The sequence below is a fragment of the Zeus faber genome (assembly GCF_960531495.2).
Source record: "Zeus faber genome assembly, chromosome: 21".
In the NCBI taxonomy this organism is placed as follows: domain Eukaryota; kingdom Metazoa; phylum Chordata; class Actinopteri; order Zeiformes; family Zeidae; genus Zeus; species Zeus faber.
In genome coordinates, this window is record NC_137208.1 from 1,861,217 (window position 1) to 1,876,216 (window position 15,000).

The 15,000-nt window shown below is 45.6% G+C and overlaps 1 protein-coding gene across 2 annotated transcripts in view; it reads left to right on the plus strand.

Moving 5' to 3' along the window:
* The window catches only part of slc38a4 (solute carrier family 38 member 4), a 32,172-nt gene extending 29,166 nt beyond the window's left edge, over positions 1 to 3,006 (plus strand). For both annotated transcript variants that reach the window (XM_080022266.1, XM_080022267.1), the window contains exon 15: positions 1 to 3,006. This exon is cut by the window's left edge and continues 1,621 nt beyond it. The gene's annotated coding sequence lies outside the window, so the exon portion shown is untranslated.
* The last annotated feature ends 11,994 nt before the right edge of the window (positions 3,007 to 15,000 follow it).

Consider the following 15,000-nt stretch of genomic DNA (forward strand, 5'->3'; position numbering starts at 1 on the left):
CGACACCACCCAGCCCGATTGATACTCCCTCCCTGACGGAGCGCTCCACTCAGTCACAGGGTGCGCAGCCCCAACCAGGCTGTTCAGCTGGAGAGGATCTTACACCATCATTTATTTTTGTTTTTTATTGAACAAATGAGTCATGTGGAGTTGAAATGACCCGGGAGCTTTTTCATGTCACATGTAATAAGAATTGAAGGTGGAACTGCACCATCATGTTCCAAATTGGGGAGGTTCATCAACGATGCACTATTCATCATCTCTAGACATATTGGCGTCGCTATGGCAACCAGCAAAAAATAGTGCAGAAAACCAGGAAATAAAACCTTAAAAAAAGCTGAAAATTAATTTGCAAATAGGGAGGTGTTTTTATTTGTTTTTATTTGTTTTTTGGGGGGTTTTTTTTAAATCCGCGGCCCCGGGGGGGGCTGTTCATCCAGACCCGGTCCAGACAGGACCACAGCAGCTGAGAAGTTCCAACGGAAGCTGATCACACACCGTGACCTTCAGCTCCCCTCTCAATGTCAATATTGTAGATAGGAATTCCATTTGTTTTTATTTTTATTTTCATCCTTTTCTTTGTAAAAATCACGTGAATCAGGTCAAAGGTCATTTCCTGAGATGCCCCCCACCCGCGCTGCCACGCCCTCGTGGTTTTGATGAGCACACAGACGGAGCTCACATGGTGACTACGTCAGCGTGCTGACCGCTCCGTCATCATGCTCACAGCCGCAGATGCTGACGTGTCCTTCCTCAAACTCTGCGGCCAAATTTCTGGAGAAGTTGTTGTTCTACAACGTCATCCGTCACTGTTGTTGTTTTCAGACTATTTATAAACCCACGTTACCGACAGCGTCGCCTACGTCAGCGCCGATTTAAGAACAAGACGGAGAGTGAGCATCCTGCTCAGTCACACCACTGTGTTTGGAAAAGTAACTTCTTTTTACGGATGAGGACGCACGTCCCGTTACCCCTCCTACTCCGACCTTTGAGCGCTTTTAAGTGTGGAGAACTCCTCCACCCTTGGAGTGCTTTTAAGTGTGGAGAACTCCTCCAGCCAAAGTGGACGCCTCCACACTGGTCTGACTGACAACACTTACAGCAGCTTCTTGGATCTACATACATGAAACCACGTTAATACTTCAAATGAAGCTTTGTATGAGCTGCATGTTGTGGATCACAAACATGTTTTTTTGGTCTCTTTGGTCTTTCTGGACAGTTGTATATGCTTTGTACATAGTCTTTTATGTTATGGTAGAATGACACTCAATGCCTGTGAGAGCTTTGCCAGGAGGTTCTGACTCGAGGGTCGGGCTCCTCCAATCCTAAATGTATATATATACAGTATATACAGTATATATGTATATATATATATACTGTATGTATGTATATATATATACTGTATATATATATATATATATAAATATATATATATACTTTTTTTGTTTGCCATTTTGTTGCTGTATGACAATACTTTTGTCTTTTTCTTTGATCCTTGATCTCCTTGATTGAAACTTGTAGTATAGTTGTATGTAGTAGAGTCCCTGTCCCTCCTGTTTGATGCTTCAATGTGCCACATGCTGGGCTCATTGGAAATGAAGTATTTTGTTTGCATTGCTGCAGTTATTGGCGTTTTCACTGCGGACGATGTAGAAATGGAACATAAACATTGACAAACCGAGGTGCAGATGAAGACAATTTGTATGGAAAATGTCTTGCTAGGCACCTGCCCCACGATTGGCTGTTCACTTCTGACATCACAACTCTTCATACAAGCTGATATATGGAATAATGCAACCCAACAAACAGCAAAGTGCTTGGCGGCCATGCTGCTTTGGAGTTAATGTTGTTCAGCAAGGCAGCGCGGTTGTAGTCCACTGGCAAATGACATTCATTCAAATGACATTCAACTCACAAAATACAAAATTCCCTCAAATTTCCCAGCTCTGCTCGTCCTAATCTTGCCTCTTGAACACAGACGGATCTGATTAAATTGGAATTGAAATGTGATTTTAACTACGATTGGGGAAGTTGAACTGCTCTTTTGAGAGGAAGAATTGTGTTGTTTTCTGGTTGTATTATGCGTACTCTAACGTAATGATCTAATTACATATTTATTCACTTATAAAAAAATACTTTACTATTTGGAGTAGTTGACATTGTAATGTTTGCTTTAAATTTCTTTGGGTGACTAGATATCAATCATACCTCGTCCTTGGCTCTTCCAGAAGGATCCAGAGTTAAAGTTTGTGCCTTAAACTCATGACTGTTGTACTTTACCTTGATGTGTTTGTTCTTTTAATGGTCGGTTCCAGTTCTAGGACCAACACCAACCATTCACAACTTGGACTCAATATTCAGATGCTCATTTGTTTGGGGGTAAGTCCCAAACTGTTCCGCTATTATATCAAAGTACAGTGTTCATCTAACTGCCGTTACGAATGGCCATCTGCAACCATATCTACCGCCCTCGCCACGCCCCAGTATTCCCCGAAACACCACGTTTGGACGGAACCTCTGTCGGCCATGTTGGCTTTTACACCTGAAGCGGATGGAACCGGCTGTACCGCTCCCTATTTCGGCGACGGGCTCATTGGCCGGCATTAGCTGCTTCTTTCACTGCTTCCGCGTACTTTAAACAGGATGCCGAAGGTCTCGTCCTAAGCCGGAGCGTGTGGGTTCTCAGACACCGAGGGGGGTGGTCCGCCCCCGGTGGTGTATCTCAGGTACTGCGTCAGGATGACTGTCGGATCAGCTCCTCGTTGTTGCTCTGCTGTGCTTTTATAAACGCTGCTGGCTGAGGAAAGCGCTGTGAACCCGCCCGACGGGTCAACCCCCTCTGCCAAAAGCCCCCCTGCCACAGCCCGTTGGCCGTGAGCTCGTCTGCATTCTGTGATTGCGCCGCGCCTTCAGACGTGTCACTTCCCCTGATTGAAGCGGGACCTTTCTTGGTTTTGTATCGGTGAAGTTGTTTCATTAACAATAAACATCAGCAATAAAAATGTGAAATGGAAAGCTGTCGCCGTGTGTTTTTTTTCTGGCTCCACCCGTCTTTCTGTCTTTCCGGTCCCCGTCACAAGAGCCGAAGAAACCAGCCTACCATCTGACTTCAACACCTTGAGTGGACCCCAAACTGAGATATTGACCTTTGAACCCTGACCAGAGGTCACCTTTGAAGCCCTATATCTCAGTCATTTAAAGAGCTTCTAAACTAAGGTCAACTGTTTTGTCAGCTCTAGTACTTTTAGAGGGGCGGAGTGTCCCCAGGAGGCGCCACTTTAAACGGCCTTACATATAATTCAGAGATTTGCAAATGACATGTAAATTCCGACAGTGCAGGTATATCCCCCGACCAAATGATTCCTCATGACACATGCAGGTCACTCTTCACCAACACCTTCTTTTCCTTTTTAGGTTCATAACAATAAACCTGCTTTACCAATGAGGCAATTGCATCAAGATGCATTACAAAAAGGCGCAGAATTGTAGTGTTTGTAGTATCTAGGGTTAGGGTTTCAAACGTTTATAAATAATTGCATATTATATAAAATGTATATAATAATTTGTTTTAGCTCCTGTAGAGGCCATACAGTCTGTACGATATCAACCTTGTTTTAGGAAAAACCTGTTTCATTAATGATGTTGTTGAGAAGTACTACACTTCACATAATCCTAAGTGTAACAGCGACATCTCTGATTGGTGGATGTTTACCGCGCTGGCTGATGGGTACACAGGCCTGCAAAGGCTGATATTTATATCCAGTTAAATTGTTTCTATGGATGAAATTCATACAGAGGATATGACCCTACATCCCTATTCTCCTCCAACCTTGAAGTGAATAGACCACTCCATAGAGAAAAAGCAGAACCAGTATCAGAAAGAAATTTAAACCATGCATTTTAAATTTGAATACATCCATGACTTTGGCTACTCTACTAGTCTACTCCACTAGTCAGCGTAGTTCTACTCCTCTTGAATTTAGCTCCTGGGATGTAATTTCCTTATGATTTCCTTTTTGCAGTGTATAACAGTCTAATTCATAAGTGCAGAGGTATTGTGTAACAGTTGTGTAACTGTCTGTGTGTTCTCACTGGGGTGTCACTCACACCTCGACATATATTACCACCACCTTATGTAAGGTGTCAACATGGCGGGCTGAGAAAACACCACCCTCTGCACTGCGCTCCGTCTAGATAACATCTACTGGAGGCATCTGACGGCACCCTGCCATCTTCACATGGTCAAGTGAAGGTGCCGGCTCTCCTCCCGACTCCTCACCCCCGCCCGCCCCGCCCCCTGCCGCCAGGTGCACCAGCCACTGGCTCAGGCTGGGGCCGCATCCCAGTCATTCCCAGTCACTGTGAGCGTGACTGCTCTATAGCGGGTGGTAATGGATCCCAGGATGGGCGGGAGAGAGAAAGACGAAGGAAGGAGAGAGAAAGAGAATGAAAAGAAGGTAGAGGGATGAGTGAGAGAAATGGGGAAGGAATGAGAGAGTGGGAGCGAGAGAGGACGCAGGTCACATTCCATCACTTGGTTTTGCAGAGTGTGATTACATAAGATTGAAGCTCTAACCTCTAGATTCTCCTCTCTCTCTCTCTCTCTCTCTCTCTCTCTCTCTCTCTCCTTGAAGCACTGCCCGCTGTGAAGAGAATCCATTTACATTACACTTTTAACCTTCATCGCACCCTCCATTTCTGAATGTGAAATGGAGGGTTTCATTCATCCATCCATCCATCTATATATCAGCCACAACATTAAACCACCACCAATAACCACTTATTCTGTGTAGCTCCCCTCTTGTCCCCAAAACAGCTGTGACCCGTGGAGGCAGGGACTCCACCAGACTCTGAAGGTGTCTTGTGGTATCTAGCACGTTAGCAGCAGATCCTTTAAGTCCTGGAAGTTGGAAGTGGGCCCCCATGGATCGGGCTTGTTGTTCCAACACATCCCACAGATGCTCCATGGGATTGAGAGCTGCTGATTGAGAGGGAATATGGAGGCCGAGTCAACACCTTGAACTCTGTGTCATGTTCCTCAAACCATTCCAGATCAATGTTTGCAGTGTGGCAGGATGCATTATCCTACTTAACGAGGCCAATGCCATCAGGGAATACCATTGCCATGAAGGGGTGTACTTGGTCTGTAACAATGTTAAGGTAGGTGGTAGTAGGTGTCAAAGTAACATCCACATGAATGCCAGGACCCAAGGTTTCCCAACAGAACATGGCCCAGAGCATCACACTACCTCTGCCAGCCTCCTTCTTCCCATAATACATTCTGGTGCCATCTCTGACCCTGGTAAACCGCACACACGCACCTGGCCATCCACACGATGTAGAAGAAAAGGTGATTCATCAGACCTCCACCTTCTTCCATGGTCCAGTTGTGACGCAGACGTGTCCATTGTAGGTGCTTTCAGGGGTGGACAGGGTTCAGCATGGACACTGTGAGCTCCCATACGCAGCAAGCTGCCATGCACTGTGTGTTCTACACCTTTCTATCACAGCAACATTCACTGTTTCAACACTTTGTGCTGCAGTCGTTCTTCTGGTGGATCCAACCAGACGGACTAGACTTCACTCTCCATGTGCATCAATGAGCCTTGGGCCCATGACCCTGTGGCCGGTTCAGCGGTCGTCCTTCCTTGGACACTTTTAGTAGGTAGTAACCACTGGAACAGCCACAAGACCTGTGCTTGTGGAGATGCTCTGACCCAGTCGTCCAGCATCACAATGTGCTCCTTGTTAAAGTGGCTCAGATCCTTACGCTGCTTCAACACATCAACTTCAACAACTCACTCTTCACCTGCTGCCTCATATATATATATATATCATATATAACACTATATATATATATATATATATATATATATATATATATATATATAAATAATATATAACACTATATTTATAATAAAAATATATAACACTATATATATATAATAATATATAACACAATATTTATAATAATTATATATAACACTATATATATAATCAAATATAACAGTATCTTTATAATAATAATATATGGCACTATATTTATAATAATAATAAATAACACTATATATATAATTATAATATATAACACTATATATATATATATATATATATATATATATATATAACACTATATTTATAATAATTATATATAACACTATATATATAATAATAATATATAACACTATATATATATACAGTATATATAATAATAACATATAACACTATATATATAATAATAATATATAACAGTATATATAAACAGTATATAATAATAATAATAATATATAACAGTATATATATAATAATATTATATAACAGTATATATAAACAGTATATAATAATAATAATAATATATAACAGTATATATATATAATAATATTATATAACAGTATATATAAACAGTATATAATAATAATAATATATAACAGTATATATATATAATAATAATATATAACAGTATATATAAACAGTATATAATAATAATAATAATAATATATAACAGTATATAGATAATAATAATATATCCCAATCCTTGACAGGTGCCATTGGAACCAGATGTTGTCAATGTTATTCACTTCACCTGTCACTGCTTTAATGTTGTGGCTCATCCGTGTTTATATCATCTGTCTATCTATCTATCTGTCTATCTATCTATCTGTCTATCTATCTGTCTGTCTATCTATCTATCTGTCTATCTATCTGTCTGTCTATCTTTTCCCTCTTTTAACCTCTTTCTCACATCTCTTTTAGGAAGGGTACTCGTTCTGTTCGTACAATGGAGATAATTCCTGGAATTCCTGTCACAGATCTGCTGACATGACCCCGACCCCCCAGTGGAGCCCGACGCCAGGGCCACGCCCTTCCAACCCACCTCCAACGCCCTCCAACACCACCCAAGGTGGAGGGATGTGTGCCTTTAAGGTGGAGGGCAGGGAGGGCAATCCCTCCATCACCCGGCTTCCTTCCATAACCTCCTGGATGCTGCTGTGCTCCGTCCTCGGGCTTCAGGGCGACAGGTTAACGCCCGCCCAGCTTGAACAGAGACCACGCCCTGAAAGCACCACGCCACTTCTTCAAGTCAGTGAGGTCGTGTGACTATCTAGTGGTACAGATAGATGATGGATAGACAGACAGGTACAGATGGTAAATGGACTGCATCTTATAAACCTTCCCAGTCTTGCGACCACTCAAAGCGCTTGACAACACACGCCCCACACCCACCCATTCACACCCATTCACACCCATTCACACCCATTCACACGTCGATGGTCAAGGTGCAGCTGATCCAGAGCACGTCAGGGTTCAGTGTCTTGCTCAAGGACACTTCCATGTGCTGCCAGGAGGAACAGGGGATCGAACCAGCCACCCTCTGATTACTGGACGACCCGCTCTACCTTCTGCACACACACACCCACACACACACACACACACACACACACACACACACACACACACACACACACATACACACACACAGTGTGGATGTTGATTGTGACCTGGGTTGTGGGTTGTGTCTGCTCTGGACGATGTGTCCATGGTGACGGTGAAGATCCAGAACGTTCCTCAATATTCACAAGGTTCATCACAGTGAGACACCAACCCAGACCGAGCAGTGAGACACCAACCCAGACCGAGCAGTGAGACACCAACCCAGACCGAGCAGTGAGACACTAACTCAGTAGGGGTACCCACTACTCAGTCTTCACTGAGTGGAGGGGGTCGAGAGGTGGAGCGGGTCGTCCAGGGACCCTAACCCTCACTGCTGTGGGTGAGCAGGTGGTGCCTTGTAGGCAGGGGAGGTGCACACTGAGGAAGTGCTTCACCCTTCACCCCATGAGTCAACACAACCACTGACACGATGAAATGCTTCCTGCGAGAGTTGCCTTCCCGACGGGGAATCAAACCGACCCTTGTTCCTCCCTGGTTGAGGGTGGAGGAAGTCCTCCCTCGCTCAGCGTGCGTTACACCCACCCGACCCAACCAAGCCAGAGTGGGACAAAGGCAACGACTCTTTTTAGCCAGTGAGTCGTCAGGAAGCCACTCCCCAAAAGAAGTGGAACCTTTGTCACTGACCTGGAGCCTCTGCCTCCATCTTCTCCTCCGTCACCCTGCTCCACCTCATCACTGCAGTTTGATGTGGCACACACTACTCAAAGCTCTTAAGTTTCAGATCACTGTCTATCTGTCTGTCTGTCTCTGTCTGTCTGTCTGTCTGTCGATCCATCCATCTAATTTAACCGTCACCCGGTCTTACCTCTTACCACAACCAATACACAGATACAGAACCAATACACAGATACAGAACCAATACACAGATACAGAACAGATACACAGATACATAAAGGATACACAGATACACAACCAATACACAGATACACAACCAATACACAGATAAATAACCAATACACAGATATAGAACCAATACACAGATACACAACCAATACACAGATACACAACCGGTATATCTTGTTTTGCTGTAATTATATCAGGTATTATTTCACCTCTTGTTTATCTAAACACTAACCTGCTTTGACTTAGTAACACATTGACAAGGTTCGGGCGTGGCCGTGTTTTCCTACTTCACGATGCGTTGCGACAGGACACAGTGATAAGACACTTCAAACAGAACGCCGCCCTTGTCCCCACTCATGCCGCGCCTCGGAGGGAGCTCCGCCCGGCGGCGCATGGAGGTCAGCACCCGCCGCAGCAGCACAATCACAGGAAACGCCGCCATGACGGGACGAGCGGGAAACGTGGCACCGGGGAGCCGCCCAGGTGGAAAAAGTCACTCACACATTCCAAACCCTACGTTTTGCTTTGTTCTCCTTTTGCTCCAATGTCAACAATGTGGAAACGACTGGATAAGAGAACTGATGGACTCTATACTATAATGTTCATTTATGTGAAATGATTGTTCAATATTAAACAATTAATTCATAAATATGAATAAACATTATTTATATGAATCATTTATGCTGTTCCAGTGGTGGAAGAAGTATTCAGACGTATTACTTAAGTAAATGTACAGACACTTAAACACTATAAATACTTTTAATATAATATATAACAATAATACTCTTTGGAAGGTTCTAACCATCCAAGGTCTGGATGTAAATCTGGTTAAACAGGGCTCAAATAGCACAGAGAAAAAAAAGCAAAAAGTTATAAATTTCCCATTTGACATGAATGCATCATGGCTTACAACGCGCTCCACACAGTTTGAATTCATTCAAAACAGAAAGCCAAAGGGAGGGAAACCAAACTGCACTTGAAATAAAAGGAAGTGAGTCAGTGATGCTGCACGGAGGCATGTGTGCAAGGAGACGGAGCTGATGCTGTCACTATAATAACTTGCACCACCCGAGCAGCCCACGCCATGGACGGGGCACTACGAGTTCAGAACGATAAGATTGGGCCAAATCATTCCCAGCTTACACCACAAGCAACTTCATCTTTAAAGAGGCAGAACATCTTGAAAATTAATAATAGACCTTGTTTTTTTTTTGTTTTTTTTTTTCATTTGGTGATGAACTGAACGCATCGTGAGGGTGAGATGATGGAGCTTTCAGAACGTTCTGCCTTATCTCACTGAGAAACAGAAACAGCAGTCGTGGTGTTACAGGGGCAGTCGTGCCAGCCACAGCTTGAGGAGGTAATTAGAGCGGAGGTCCTGGGGGCCGGGAGGTCCGGGGGGCCAGGGGATCCGGGGGTCTGGGGGCTGGGGGGTCGCGGGGTCAGGGGTCCGGGGGTCAGGGCGGGGTTATGCGTCTCATATCTGGCACCTGGCGGTGAACAGAGCTTCCCTCGTAGAGATTCTTATTCATTTCAACGTGTGTGACAGGGTTTTGAACCCATCAGCTGAGTCTGATATCTCACATAGTTCCGTAAACGTTTGTGTGTCGTGTCCCTTCCACCTGCAGCCGTGGACAGGAAGCGTCGCTGCGATGACGTTTTTGAGACTTCCTGTGAAGCAGAAGCACAAACAGGAAGCCAGCTTACTCTAGTACATGATGACACCTTGTTCTTTTGGTGCGGGTTCTCCTATAAACTATAAACATGTCCAATTTGTAAAAAATATAGATATGTTGTGTTGTTCACAGGTACAGTATCCAAATGTGTGAATATATCATCATTATTATTATTATTATTATTATTATTATTATATACTGATGGAAGCTTCCAAAACTTATGGAAAGTCATATTTCATAATTTTCTGGCCCATTATTCTTATCTATTGTTATTATTATTATTATTATTATTATTATTATTATTATTGGACACTGCAGTTCCTGGTTGTCTGTCTGAGAGGGAGGGTGTCTATGTCTTTCTTGGTGTGTGTGTGTGTGTGTGCGTGTGTGTGTGTGTGTGTGTGTGTGTGTGTGTACACATGTGAGAGTTTGTGTGTGTGTACAGTATACTTGTGTGTGAGTATCTGTGTGTCTATCGGTGTATAAAATACATATGTGCAAGTGTGTATGTGTGCAAGTGTGCGCATTTGTGTGCGTATGGGTGTGTATATACTCATATGTTGATGCATATATTGTGTGTGTGAGTGTGTGTATGTGTGTATTAATGTGTGTGTATGAGTGTGCATGTCTATGTATTTATGTGTGTGTGCATTTATCTGTGTGTATGTGTGTGTATACATGTATGGGTTTGCGTGTATACGTGTATATCTGTGTGCATTTGTGGACGTGTGTATCGTGTATTGTGTATTGTGTATTGTGTATTGTGTGTGTGCATATGCCCTAATCCTGCCTGTTCTTGCAGCTCCGTTTGCTGCTAAACTCACTCAGCTCGTGCAGTGAAGAGCAGACACACGTTGTGCCACATGACAGACACCAGGGGGAGCTCCACCAAACCACAACATGGACGTTAAATCAGTTTAAAGTTGAGAGCGTGAGCGAGTCACTTCATCCCCGGTTGAACAGTCCCAGACGTTCGGCCGCTAGAAGCTCGTCGTCGTGGTGACGTGCGTGACAATGAGCTTTCGCGTCTTTCCGCCGATCGCCCACGTTACACAGGAAGTGACATCATAGTGCACCTGCCAGGCAAGCGCCTCGGTTGGAGCGGAGGAGGAAGTGAAGTGACACCACGAGGACGACCCGTCTCCGCTGCCTTTCAGAGAGCTGGCCGTCCCTGCAAAACCACCACCCGAGTGACCTGCAGTTAGCTTGGCACTAGGTCCTGGTGGAGGTACAGCAGGTCCTGGTGGAGGTACAGCAGGTCCTGGTGGAGGTACAGCAGGACCTGGTGGGGGTACAGCAGGTCCTGGTGGAGGTACAGCAGATCCTGATGGAGAAACATACACCACCTCCTGCTGAGTGTGTGTACAGCATCTCATCGTCCATGTGTCTCGAGGGGAGTCAGTGGGTTCACAGGGACCGTCCCGGTCCTGGGTGGAAAGTTTCCAAGAGTGTGAGATGTGTGCCCCCCCCCCCTGCCCGGGGCCCCTGAGTCCAACCTGATCCCCCACCCTCACCACCACCCCCACCCCCACCACCCCCCACCACCAGTTTGCGCTCCGACCACAAAAGAATGTGTCCGCTAAACCCCTTTCCCACCACTAAGCGGATTAACTGAGGTAATGCTGCCATATCAAGAGATGCTCCGACTGAGTCGGACACTGGGAAGCTGAAATTAATAACTTAAAAAAAAAAACTAAAAAAATAACAAGTGAAGGTTTTTACTCGCGGGGCCGAGTCCCGGTCGCGTTTTTTTATTTATTTTTTGTTACTGCGGGGGAACAAGGTCAACTCGTGCAAACACAGCATGGCCGCCTCCAGCTCCTCTGGTTGAAATGATGACTGTAAGAGTCGTGAGTTTCAAGATTCCAGGCTGTTGATATTTATGTTTTTGGGTGGAGGGTGTTTTTTTCTCTCTTGATATTGTAACAAATAATTGAAAACCCAACCTCACCATCATTATCATCATGAATGTCCTGGAAGTACATGTAAAAATACACTGTTTTCAAACAATGGTGACAGTATGTGGGTGAGACATCAATGTCTCAGGTTAAAGACGTGGAGTCGTTATTTAGTTCCTCAAGGGTTTGTGGAGGGTGGGTGTAGGGTTTGGGAGTGAGGTGTGAGCAGAGGGGTGGGGTTTGGGGTCGCTGGGTGTGGGGTTTGGGGTCGCTGGGTGTGGGGTTTGGGGTCGCTGGGTGTAGGATTTGGAGTCGCTGGGTGTGGGTTTTGGGGTTGCAGGGTGTGGGTTGCAGGGTGTATGTTTTGGGGTCGCTGGGTGTGGGTTTTGGGGTTGCTGGTTGTTGAGTTTGGCGTTTGGAGGTCGCTGGCTTTGGGGCGGCTGGTGAGGAATGCAGGCAGTGGTTGCTGGGCGTGTGGTGGTGTCCACTGTGGATCCTCTCACTGGGCCTGGGGTCTTTGTTTTGGGAAGAACTGTTGATGTAGCGACCCCAACCCTGTCACAGCCCTCACCTCCCATCAGGATCAAGCCCTGTGTGTGTGTGTGTGTGTGTGTGTGTGTGTGTGTGTGTGTGTGTGTGTGTGTGTGTGTGTGTGTGTGTGTGTGTGTGTGTGTGTGTGTGTGTGTGTGTGTGTGTGTAACTCACTTCCTCTTGGCGACATGTTTGCTTTTCAGTCTGTTAGTTGCTCTGGTGTCTCCAGTGGAATGAAGGTCGTGTTCAAGCAACGAGAAACAACACGAAAAATACAAACACACGGTGACACAGATACACCCAACATCCATCCCTCCATCTATCAGTCTACCCATGCATCCACCCATCCATCCATCCGTCCATCCATGCATCCACCCATCCATCCACCCGTCCATCCATCCGTCCATCCACCCGTCCATCCATGCATCCATGCATCCACCCATCCATCCATGCATCCATGCATCCATGCATCCACCCATCCATCCATCCGTCCATCTGTCCATCCACCCATCCACCCATACATCCACCCATCCATTCATCCACCCATCCCCAGGCTTCTTAAAACCATGTGTTACTATTTAAAAATCTACAGTCATGAAATGATTTGTACAAACTTCCCCCAAGCCAGATACTGTTGATGGAAACACTTCCGTGTGTTGGTGGTTTTTGAGCAACACCAACTGCTGAGGGGAAGTCTTGAAGAGGAAGTATTTTAATGTTTTGGTAGTTTAGTATTTGAGTGTTTCAGTATTTTAGTATTTCTGTCAGAACGCCGCCAAAACACCATTCGGCTTTACTACGACTCCACTGGTGTGTACACAAAGGAAATAAGAATGTGGACACAAGACAATAAGAATGGAAGTTCAGTCAAATGGCCTCAAGGACGTTCAGTGGTAGCTACAGAGGGACCCACGTAAGGACCTAGAGAGGGAAATTCTTTAGGACCTACAGAGGGACCTTCTTTAGGACCTATTGAGGGACCTTCTTAAGAACCTAAAGAGGGACCTTCTTTAGGACCTACAGAGGGACCCACGTAAGGACCTACAGAGGGACCTTCTTAAGAACCTACAGAGGGACCTTCTTAAGGAACTACAGAGGGACCCACATAAGGACCTACAGAAGGACCTTCTTAAGGACCTACAGAGGGACCTTCTTTAGGACCTATTGAGGGACCTTCTTAAGAACCTAAAGAGGTTACCTTCTTTAGGACCTACAGAGGGATCCACGTAAGGACCTACAGAGGGACCTTCTTAAGGACCTACAGAGGTTACCTTCTTTAGGACCTACAGAGGGACCCACCAGTTTAACAAAATGTAAGGACAACTTTGCAATAAAAACTAAGCGCCAAATGTGAAGATACAGACATGTTAGAAGTTCAGCAGGATGCGTCATCAGCTCACATCTCCAGCTTTCCCTCTGTCCTCATGTAAGCAGTGCGCAGGGCGTGGCTTACCAGGCGTGCCTCTCGTGCTTCGCATGTCGGATGATGATGTCACAAAGCGCCCCAGCTGCACAGAGTGGCTCGCTGTTCACTTGATTATTCAATGTTTATTTATATGACACGCGACTTGTGTCCAAATTGCACCAAATTGGACACTGCACGTCCTTGGGTCGCCAGCGTTACACCCGCCAAGGCTGAAGTAGATCGGATTGGACGGTTGATGAGATAATCGAAGGACCGACAGACAGACACACAGACAGACAGACAGACAGACAGACAGACAGACAGACAGACAGAGATTCCTAAAATCATAGATAGATTATAGACATAAGATGTGTGGAATGTTGTTCAAGCAACCACCTTCTTAACCTGAGTTCAATGTTTTTCTCGCTACCTGCAATTTGGACGCTCTGGTGACGTTGTTCTCCCTGGGGTCCTCCGCCTTCCTCAGGAGTCGTTTGGGTCACCTCGTCAGCAGTGGCACCGTAGAGAGGGTAGGGAGATTCTAAGGGCCTGTGACTGAGAGGGGCCCAAAAAGATTATTAAAACATGAGAGCTCCTGCTCGTCAGATGTGGTTTAGTGGTAAAACACAGCAAAATGAGTGGATTCTGACCCACTCTGACTCTGAATCTTAAATTAGCAAGCGGGTAGCGGCTCTTGGGAGCTTTTTTGCGGTCGAGGCCCCGAACCGCTCGGCAAATCATGGGGGCCCCTCTCTGCGCTCCTCCCGCAGCGGGACGGACCCCGCCCCAACCCAAGGACCTCCGCACTCAGATTGAACTCACAGCCCCGCCGCTAGACCCCGTTGGGTTCACAGGGTTTGATGCTGCCCGGCCGTAACAGAGATCCTCCGGGTTCCTGGAAGAGTGGGAGGGGGGCCGCCCGAGAAGGAAAACAAAGGAGTTTATAAGCGGCGCTGGGGGCAGGATGGGCGTGGCACAGGTTCACAGAGAGGAACCAGCTCATATTTTATTATTACCTGCATTTCATTATTTTTAATTTGGATATTTTCCATATCCCACCCATCCACCTCAAGCAGAATTAAGGGATCTGTTCTGTTTAAAGTTCCTTTAAAAGTTGATTCCTGCTCCTTTGATAAACAATATTTGATCCAAACAGCTCAGGATGGATTCAGCCGGAGGCGAACAGGGGATCACT